At 36.3% G+C, this 10874-nt stretch overlaps 1 long non-coding RNA gene across 1 annotated transcript; it reads right to left on the reverse strand.

Moving 5' to 3' along the window:
- Positions 1-3523: 3523 nt before the first annotated feature.
- LOC122164005 lies at positions 3524-10304 on the reverse strand. Its single transcript, XR_006170094.1, has 3 exons — positions 10231-10304; positions 7706-7772; positions 3524-3618 (listed from the first exon to the last, which is right to left on the reverse strand). It is a non-coding gene; the product is annotated as an uncharacterized LOC122164005 (long non-coding RNA).
- Positions 10305-10874: the final 570 nt, after the last annotated feature.

A 10874-nucleotide genomic window follows, 5' to 3' on the forward strand; every position in this document is an offset into this window, starting at 1 on the left:
AGAAGACGACAAATTCTTGTTCATCTCAGTTTTACAGTTCAAAGAAACAAAAAGCTGTGCAAACTTTTCTCCCCTGCCAGATGGGGAAGACAGTGTTTCATCTGAGATGCGGAGGTCTTAACCATGAAGATTTTTTGTAGGATTCTCCTGATATAAAAACTAAAATTTTTTCAGATACATTAAAAAAAAAAAAAAAAAAAGATTAATATCAAGTATGGAATTTCAACAATTTCAACACAATTCCTACAAGATTGAAGTCCACAAAAAAAAGTTCTGAATATCTCAGATTACATGGGAATGGACAAGTCCTCAGATATCTGCTGCATCATTTCACCTCTTCCTTTTTTTTTTTTTTTTTTTTTTTTTTCCTTGAGATAATCATGCACTGCGAGATCTTGTTCTTGTACAGGTAATTTACTTGTACTTTTAGATGTCTATTTAGTCAATACCAGATAACAGAGAAAAATGCACGATTTATCCAACACTGTGAAGACTATTTCATTATCTCAGACTTTAAAATTTTATTGCTGCTTTCTGAACAAGTCTAGGGATAAATTAAAACATTTGGTTAGACAGAAAATCAACATGAACTGTACATTTAGATAGCCCTTCACTCTAGGACAGGAAAAGTTATAAGAAATAACCTTGATCTTATGAAGATGTAGGGACGGGAGAGATTCAGGCCTGAAAAATGGTCAGACAAATTCAAAATTTTGAAGCACTTTGTGAGCATTGACCTCACAATCTCAATGCAAAAAAAAAAAAAAAAAAAGAAAGAAAAAAAGAAAAACAACAAAACAAGAAAACCTCTTTCACAGATCAAAGCCCCAAATTCAGCTGCCTACTGTTCTGTTCAACCTACTTCCATCTGTTTAGAAAATTCCCACTTCTTAATGTATGTTTCCTGCACTGAGGGACTGGAGGGAAGCAGATGAGAAATAACAGATGTCGATTAGAGAAAAGAGTGGAGGCTGCAGTGCACAGTAGAAAAAGGAGCTCAAAGTAATGTCACAGGCAGTATAGCTGCTGCTAGTGTTGTTCATATCTCCTGAAAACACCAGCATCTTCCAAAACTGTTGTCAGGGCTATCTGCCATTACAAAGAAGGTGTAAATGCAGCATGTTCAGCAGTGGAGTCGGATCAAGCTGTTGGGGATCAGAAACATGGCAGTTGAAAGAGGGAGGTTGTGGAGATAAACTCACTGTGAGATACTGCACATATATATATATATTACATGTGACTGACCCATCTGCTTTTTTTGTTTCTTTCTTTAACATATATCTGATATAATTGATATCTGAAAATACAGAATCAAAAGGAAAGAAATAAAAATTGTTGTTGAGTTTACAAAGTTCGGCATCACAAATTCAGGAATTCCAAAGTGCAAGGTGAAAATGCATTTTAATTTAGATTCATCCTGGTTAAGGCATGGACATGTCATGCATGATACAAACTTCATGTATAGTTAATGGATAAAAAAGGCATCTCTGGAGATCAAGCCAAACCACCTAAACGTAGCCTTTAACAGTGTCTCTCTCAGTCTTCACTACACATGGAGACTGAGAACTGAACTAAAACCCCCAAAAAAGTAGACACATGATGAATACCAATCCTTTGGGTGTATATGCCAGTACAGTATTTAACTGGATGTTTAAATACAAATCATTTAACAGTATGATGTTATTATACCAATATTAGTAATCCTATAATATTATAGTTATAATGCATTATATAAAGGAGATCACTCTAGCAGCGAAAGGAGAAAAATAAAAAGAATTATGATCCTAAAGCAGGAGAAAGACTTCCGTGCCCTTGAGTTTGCTGAGTGGCTTGGCATGGTTAAGAAAAAACATTACTGAAACAGTATTCAAGAGCAGATCCAGTTCAGCAGCAGATAGTAGCTTAGCTTAAAGCCACTGGATTAAGACTGGATGGAAATTTAAACATGTACCTTGGTTTGAAATGAGATATGATTTAATAGCTCAGTGGAAGCAGACATTGGCTGCTTTAATGTTCTTTTTTTACCCTTCTTTTTAAAAGTCTGACATGTCTCAGATAGACTGTTATTACAATAACTATACTGCTGGATGAAATAGCAACATTTTGCCTAATCATTATTTTTATGACTGTTTAGTTTCATCCAGTAGGTTATCACAGCACAAATACTGCGTGGCAGCTGAATGATCTACAATGATTTTCAAGTGAAGGGCAATTGTGTAGTGTATCAAAGGTTTCAATATTTCTTTCAAACTGTCAAACATATAAAGGTTGCCTACAAGTAGCAGTTCTTATGTAAAAATTTTTAGCCCCCCTTCTGTGATTTTTTTTTTTTTTTAATCTAGGAAGTTATTCCAAGTAAAAGGAGTGAAAAAAGACATCTTTGTTAGCTGCCTAAAAAATGATGTTGTGAAATGTAATCCTTTCATTCATAAGAAAGTTTTACTGAAGAAATACTCAGATCTGATAAAGCAATCAACTTTCCCATGTTGAGCTGGAAGAAAAATAGAAAAGGTTGACAAAAGAACAGCGAAGTAATGGGGAAAATATTGCTTGTTGCTGAATAGAAGCATTACATGCTGAAGTAGGGGAGTTGGTTTGTTTCTTCCCAATTCTTCAGAACAGGAATAAGCTAGATGTCTAATGAGTTTGAAAAAGTCAGACATTTCAAACACAGAGTTGCTCCTACCTTTTCATGCTCTGAGTCACCATAATTGATCAAGACTGACATTAGTCAAATAAAATTACTTTGGGGCGTAGTATGAATGCGCTCCTTAGGACCAGTCCTTTTAATATCGTGGTCAACTCTAGAGAATTTTATACATCTATTGTTGAAACTTAAGTTCTTGGGACAATTACTGTCCTCTTATTGACAGCTATAATACCAAGCTCCATAAGGTCCTGAACATTAATTGTTGATGGTCTAAACATGTATTTAAGTCTCTCTCTGTGGCTTACAGAGCACTGTATAAACATTGCTCTATATATAAACATAAATGAAGAGCAGTGATATCATTCCCTGTTCTGCATTGTTCATAAAGATGGTTGAGAAAAGAAAGGCAGCTCAAGGTTAATCATACTAAATAATGAGAAGAAACAGATAAGAGGATCCCTGTTCTCTAGCCAAAGTAAAGAAGGCTCAAAGATAGTATCACATGCTTTGTATTCATAATTTTTTAAAGCAATTTCTCTTGTACATATTGCATGTAAAGCACTGGGTACGAGCAACATACCTTGATACATACCTGTCTTACATAGATAAAAACTATTTGGAGGGATTCATCTTACGCAGCTCCTGCTACCAACATCCTTCTTGTGTTCAGCATCTAAGCTAGTCATCTAGGCTCCTGAGCAGTCAACAGAAAGAGATGGGTACCTACAGAGAATGATTCACTGTAGAACACACAGGTGAAGGTAATCCATTCCCTAGATATGGTCATCCCCCTACAGTGATTATTAGTTAACTAGTTCAACTTGCTGCATAACTATTAAATGGCTAAAATTAGATGAGATGAATGTCATGCAGTGTTGCTGTCTGGACTGGACTATGTTTCTTCAGAGCAGGTTTGAGTAATAAGGTGCCTCCTTTTTGCTGCATTTGGCGACACTTGTGCAGACAAACTGAAACCAAAGAAAAAGGAGATTGAGAGATAATGATTACAAAGAATATATGTTGGAATAGATTTTAACATTGCACAAATGACGTATGAAGTCTTAACACTCTAGTTCAAGCTGCAATCTCATCTTCAATTTGCATTGTAACAGATTCAATCTGTCATGTAAACAGTAACTCTGGGTATACAAAGCAATTACAATTTAACATTTCTACACTGAGCCAATCAAAACCTATGGACGATCAAAACAGAATTAACACAATGAAGTGTTACACTCACACAGAACTGGGGTTCCATGTAAGTTCAACACTTTTTCCTGAGCTTGTTTCCCACACGAGGCAGGGAGCAGCTTACCTTTTTGTTAAATTGTTATTTTCCTATAGTAACAATTCTTCCACCTCTGCTTCAGTCACATGCAGAAGTACAACTGAACTGCAATGAATTTGTCTGTAAAACTGAAATTCCTACTCTTCTGTTTTGACAAATAGCACTGTGCCCTATCTTTTCAAGCAGCTTAGATCCTGGGATGATGGAATAGACAGGGGCAAGAATGATTCCCTAGGTGGCTAACTAAATAAGGTTTTTGCCACCAAGTCACAAGGAAAGCTACCAACCTTTCTACTCAGGGAAAAATGGCTTTGGTATCTGTGCTTTGAGAAGAAAAATCTCACAGATGCTCCTCTTTAGGTGATGTAATTCTGCCCTGCTCCACGTTTAGGACTATGTTGTTAAAGCAATAACTTATCCTTGATTGTCTTGGGTGAACTTGTCAGCACCAGCCTTTTTTGCTTCTTGTGTGTTTTGCAGATGCTGCCCTCCATCTGCAACATCATGAAAAAATTAGCAACAGGAACATGTATAGACATATGCTCAGAAGCTATTTCTGTAGTTCCTTGTATTTTCCACTCATCTCGGCCTATTGAATCTTCAATATTGCAGCAAGCTACATTGAATTCCTTGAAAAAAAAATATATTGGAGAGATACCTGAATGCCAAGACAATATTTTCTTCAGTCAATTATTTTTGTTACAAATGGCAGCATGAGTAGCTTCTGGTACAGTCACACTCCTTTTAATTACTGAGCCAGCCATATCCTTCCAACTTCATTCTGAATTGTCATTCTCCTTGTTAAAGACAAGAACGATTTCTTCAACACCAGAGCATTGATATTTACTGTTGCCAATTTTTTTCACGGCAGTATATTTGCTCTCTCTAAGAATAAAACTGTTGAAAACAGACTTAAGCCAGTGAGTAAGAATATAGTATTTTTTAGATTATCTTCTCCCTAAGGAAAAAATTGGTCTAAGATACAGAAATTGGTGAGCACATTTTATTTCAACAGTGGAAGTGTGGTTTTAATAAGATTTCCCCAAATAAGTCTAACCAAGGACTAAAAGAGATCTTAATTTTTATGAGTCTAAATTAATTGGCCAGTATTGTGGCCAGGCTACAAAATTAAAATTAAAGATGAAAATCCCACTGAGTGCTCCCATAATCCTTATGGTCATAGGCTATAACGTCTAACAAACAGCATGTGATGCTTGTAATTTCTCAAGCATCCACCTCAAACAGTTTTTAATTGGCATTTAAGCTTATTTTAAGTACATGCCAACACTTGGACTAAACAAACGAAAGAGGATGGGAAATTTAAAGGCCAAAAACCAACTAATGACCACAAATAATTTTTTTTGCTTGTTCCTGAGAAAAAAAATTCTAAAATCAGATGTTTTAAATATCTAAACAGCATTATTATGTTTAACTTTATTTTGAAATCTAGGTATTTTCTAGTACTTATAGGAAAATATCAATTTGTTTTTGTTGTTGTTGCTTGGTTTTGTTGTGTTTTTGTTTCTTTACTTGCTTGCATTGTTTTGTCATTATAAGTATTGTCTTATTGTGTTAGCAAACCAGGGTTTTCTTTGGCTAGCTTTGGTATGCTTTTCCCCCTTCTACCATTAATGAAATAATCTCCTCTTTTTATATAATCAACAATATCCCAGCACCAGCTGGAGCGGACAAGACAATGAGTTGGGCAGAAACGCTAGTGAGGTTGTTGTTTCATTCCAGAATGCACATGCAACATCAATTCCTTAGTTGGAGACTTGCTACTTTGAATAAAACTCCACTGACTTACAGCACAAGGTATTTGAATTTCCTTCATGTCCCTGTAAAACACAGATGTTGGTACTGAGCTATCTTACTGCATAGGCGGAGGCACAGAAAAAGAAATGCAAAAAATGGCATTTGCTTGTCCACAGTCATACCAAATACATAAATTATAACTTACTTAATCATAAGAGCCTGGATATATGTGTGAGTATTTCTATCTTTTGTCCTTGTTCTTGACATTGTGTTTCTTTTTTTTACTTTTCATCTTCTATTGAAACACAACATAGGAAATTAGATTAAAAGAAGGGAAATTATATTAAACAAAAGGAAATTAAATTAAGCAAAATTGTTACAAGGCTGTGAAAGATTTGACTGAAACCAGCCTTTGGAAATGAATATCTTACGACGTCTTCTGACAGTGATAGCTCTCAAACAGACACCATGATGTTATGCAAGAGCAATTCAGACTCTGCTAACCAGAGGCCCTCTTGGATTCTGATTTGCCTTTCTGTCCTGGATCTGAGCTCCTAAATCAATGCAAATGAAAGTCTAGAAGGACTTCTTGGTCCTTCTGAGGTTGGTTATTCTGATCATGGCCTCAGAGGAGGTGACTATTCCACCATACTTGACAACAGTTTTCTTCTTACCTCAAGAAAGTAGAAAAACAAGGATTTCAGATAGACAAGTGGGGATTCTGATGGAGGCCCTGGCCTGCAGATGATTGAAGTTGGAAGTTATGAAACCAAAGCCTGCTTTGTACTTGTTTTATTTTTTATTTTCTTTCCCTAAGTATCTACTTCTGGCCATTCACCCTGTTAGGTATTTCCAGAACATCACTCCTGACATGAGTGGGAAGAGAAGGACACAGAATGAATAAATGAATGGTGACAGAACATTGTCTCTATGGATGCTGCCAGCTGCTGGTTTAGAGGAAAGAGAACACAAGAAAGGGAATGCAGGCTTGATGGTCATTAGAGGTCACTTTCTTTCCTTCACTTTACCCCAACCTTCCATGGCATACTTTTCCAACTGCTAAAAAAATTTTAAATGCTCTGCAGATGGAAAAGACCACTTACTTGTTTACTGTTTGTAAATGAGACCTTTTAAAAGGATTGGGAAAGACAATAAGAATTTGAAAAGATACCATCTGTTAAAAATCTTAGGACTGAAAGGCATTAATGTCATGAAATCTACTTCCTGCATAATAATATTGGTAGAAATTCATAGAATGTCACAACAAAATTAGCTTCTTCACAAAACTTGGTGAGAGGTGGGGTTTTTTGACACATTCAGTTTAATTTAAATTCTCATGTACAAGAATAGCCTTGTAGCTTCTATGGTATGTAGATGTGGTCAAAAAAAGAATTGGTGCAGTCAGTGAAGTAGAAATTGTTTCTGTAGCCCAATCTATAGATAAGAGAGACCTGACGTTGCCAGGGGTATTAGATTTACATCTCACAATTCATTATATTGGAAGGAAGAAATAAGAGAAGGTGGAATGGAAAGAGGGAGGAAGAGGAGGAAGAATGGAAGGAAGTGAAAAGAAGGAAAAGTAAGGGTGAAAAATGAATGAAAGAAGTCTAAGAAGAAAAAAAAGAACATCAAAGTGTTATTAAAAACAGGCAGCTGTCCTTTTTCAGCATCACTTTTGTTTAAAAAGAAACAGTGTTTGACAGCAATTTTCAAGGAAATGACACAGTGAACTTGCAGATTTCATTTAGGCATTTAATTTAGGTTTTCTCATTCCTACAGTCATGGAGACTCCTAACTTGTGCAGCTGAATTAGAAACCTAGGACTTTAAAATATATTTATATATTCTTCGTAACACTGAGTTAGTTTGTTAATGTTACATATAATATTTCATACAATATCTTGAAAAGAGGGATGTTTGAACTTCTGTAAATCAAATGCCCAAAAGCTTCCTGCTGCAAATGTGTTTGAAACCATAGAAAAATTACTGTGCATTTTCTGATTTGATACCCACCTGTTTTATTTACCCACAAGATGGGATGTAGAAGGGTGATGCTCAATTCTAGTAGTTGAGAGACTTCCTATGACACACACAGCCCAATATGTAAAAAATCATAAAATAGTATTGTTAGCTTCTTGCAACATGATGAATGTGGTAGTAAACTAAATCCTACCTTTGAGATTTCAATTAAAGGAAGGGTAAAACAGAAAACAAAATGCAAGAAGAAATCTGTTGAATAATACAATTTTTCTCCAGATGATTTTTCCACATTTGCTGCCAGAGCAAACACATGGTACATGTTAGTCTGTTGGGTCTACGTTAATTCATCAGCTGAAGGAACTACAGTGATTCATTTGCCAAAACCTGTAGCACTAAATCCCACTGTTTTTAAATTGTAACTCTAAACATCCTTTTAGCCTTGCAGAAGATCTTGAATACAACATATATAGCATTTCTAAAAGTACACTCCACACACATATATCTGTAAATTTCTCTACCTTTGGTAAAAGTAGTATAACCAGACCATCACTGGTTGCTTTCAATTTCTCTCCTACCTAGTTACAAAAAGTAGAGTCACTCTCACTTAAGACACAGAAGGCTAGAATGTGCTAACTGGTTTGCTTTGCTTCTGACAGGAAGCTGTGCAAGCAGTCCAGGCAACAGCTGTGCCTTAGCATTATTGTTTTCTGGTCTTTCGTTGGTTTTTATGTGAAAATAGACCTTGTCAGTTTCCTTGTATGCAAGTGGATTTTTTTGTCCTTCTTCCAACATACTTCAATTTTTTTAAGAGTCTTCAGTGACTTGCTAAAACAAGTTCACTGCAAGTGTATTCTTATTAAATAGTGATCTCTTTAATTTGAGACCTTTTTTTATAAGAACACTCCTCTGCAAATGGAAGAACACTCCCTTCTGAAAGAGTGGCCAGGTACTGGAATGAGCTGCCCAGGGAGGTGGTTGAGTCACCATCCCTGGAGATGTTGAAGAAATATTTAGATACAGTACTAAGGGACATGATTTAGTGTGGAAATGTTGGTGGTAGGTGGGCAGTTGGACTTGGGGGTGATCTTGGTGGTCTTTTATGTCCTTGATAATTTTATGATTCAGTGTTGTCCAACTCATGTTTTCTATACTAGGTAATGTTAAAGTGGGAACTCTCGGTGTGTCACTCTAAAACACTCTGGGAAAGTAAAAAGGGACTCACAAGTTATCTGAAGATGTGAAAGTTTTACTCTGTTCTGAAATATTACAAGGGCTTGTGGAAAATACCTGGGACAAAATGACTCTTTTTTGTCATTGAACCAAAAAGGTAACCACTGTCCCCCTGCATACCTAGTAAATCTTCAGCTGATATACTAAACAAAAAAACTTATCCTGATTAATAAAAATATAACTATACCTTTCTCTTGTGAGAATAGGTACCAATAATTAATACAAAGCACCATAAAACTTAGTCACATTGATGAGTGTTTTTTTAAGATTTTTAAGATCTTTCACAATGTAAATGATTCTATAATTATATGGGTTATAATCGCAAAAGTACAAGTAATTATAATTTTCTTCATTAGATTAGTACTTAGAATTGAAAGTTCTTAAATGCACCAAGTTTTTCCAAGCAAGTGTTTCCTTCTCCTTTTTAATCTCTTTCTCTCTTTCTCTCTCATTCTCTCTCTTTCTCTGAAGGAAAAGAGACATGCACCTTGATCTACAGTCTACGTGATAAACGCATCTTCAGGGTTGAATAATCATTAATACTTCAAATCCCTGGTACAATGAAGGCAACAGAAAAGGAAGTGGTTGAGGAATCCCACTGACCCTACTGTTTTAGATCATAGCAAATGGTATACCCAGGAAGAAAACAAAGTAACTTCCCATGGAAAGATTATTCTCATTCAAAACAGTCAGCCAACAAAACATGTATATTGGAAAGTTGAGAAGGAAATAGGACAAAGGCAATATCTGAAATTCTGGGTAATAAAATGGAGACAGTATTCAGTGCATCTCCAATTTTGGATGACATACACAGACAGAGGGTAAAACCCTGGCTACATCTCATCCAGTGACATGATTCCCACTAACGTCAATGGGTCATGATTTCATCATCTACAGTGCATGAAAGAGTCTGCCAGTTCTTCTGTGCTTCCTGGGGAGAAAAGAGAGGTTGCACGACATTGTACGTATAGCCTCTAAGTGACACTCAGTTCTGACATGTAAGATCTGTCCAACTTTTGAAACTTTTCTCAGGACACTGCATTTATTTTCAATTCATGTGGAAAACTCTGCTGTTTTATAGTTTCCAAAGCCTGTACATGTCACAGGCTAACCACAGGAGAAGAGGATTCCAGCACTTCCTGTGACATTTAGGAGGAAAGTTGGGTCAGCTCAGCATGGTTTTCAAAATCCCAGTCATCATATGAAAGTTGTTTGGGGAACAAGAAGGAACACTTCAGAGCCACAAAGCACAACCAATTTCTCAGGAATTTGTTCTGCTCTTTGTACTATGCCTAGACTGAGGGCAAGACAGAAAACTGTTACATTACCGTCTCTGTTACAGGTGCACAAAAACTTCACTGGTTCACAGAAGTCAGCAAATCATGCCTCTGCTTCAGAAATTAAGCCAAACATTTTGTTCTGTCTCTGAAAAAAAAGAAAATCTGATTTCATGGTCCCTGTTTTACACTTTTATGCTTTTGTCCTGGAAATTACACTTCTCTGTGTATTCAGTAACTTGCATAAGATCATTTTAGACTTTACAACTCATGGCTTCCTTTTACTGTAGACAAAATTCAACCTATTTTCATCTATAAGATGATAAAACTTGTTTCAGGGATTGGAGGCTTTTTCTGAAGGTCATAAGTAGTGATATTAGTGAGCTGATTCTCTCTGGGATAAGATCTTGTCCTGAGAATCCCTGGGGCTCCCATTCATTCTTGCTGCACACAGGGCATGAAACATGCTGCTGTGTGGCCAGTGGCAGCACAAACCAAAGGTACTTTGGGATTTATTCCACTGAAAAACATAAGGATGAACAGTTTTGTGGTGCTTTGCGTAGGTGCGGCTTTCACTCAAATGCAGCGATTAATCTCCTTCCCTTGGAAGAACGGAATGGCAGAAACAGATTTTAAACAGAATCATAGAATCATAGAATCACAAGGTTGGAAACGACCTGCAAGATCATCCAGTA

Source organism: Centrocercus urophasianus, unplaced genomic scaffold (genome assembly GCF_019232065.1).
Source record: "Centrocercus urophasianus isolate 14NV4802_14NV808 unplaced genomic scaffold, USGS_Curo_1.0 seq_10, whole genome shotgun sequence".
Classification (NCBI taxonomy): domain Eukaryota; kingdom Metazoa; phylum Chordata; class Aves; order Galliformes; family Phasianidae; genus Centrocercus; species Centrocercus urophasianus.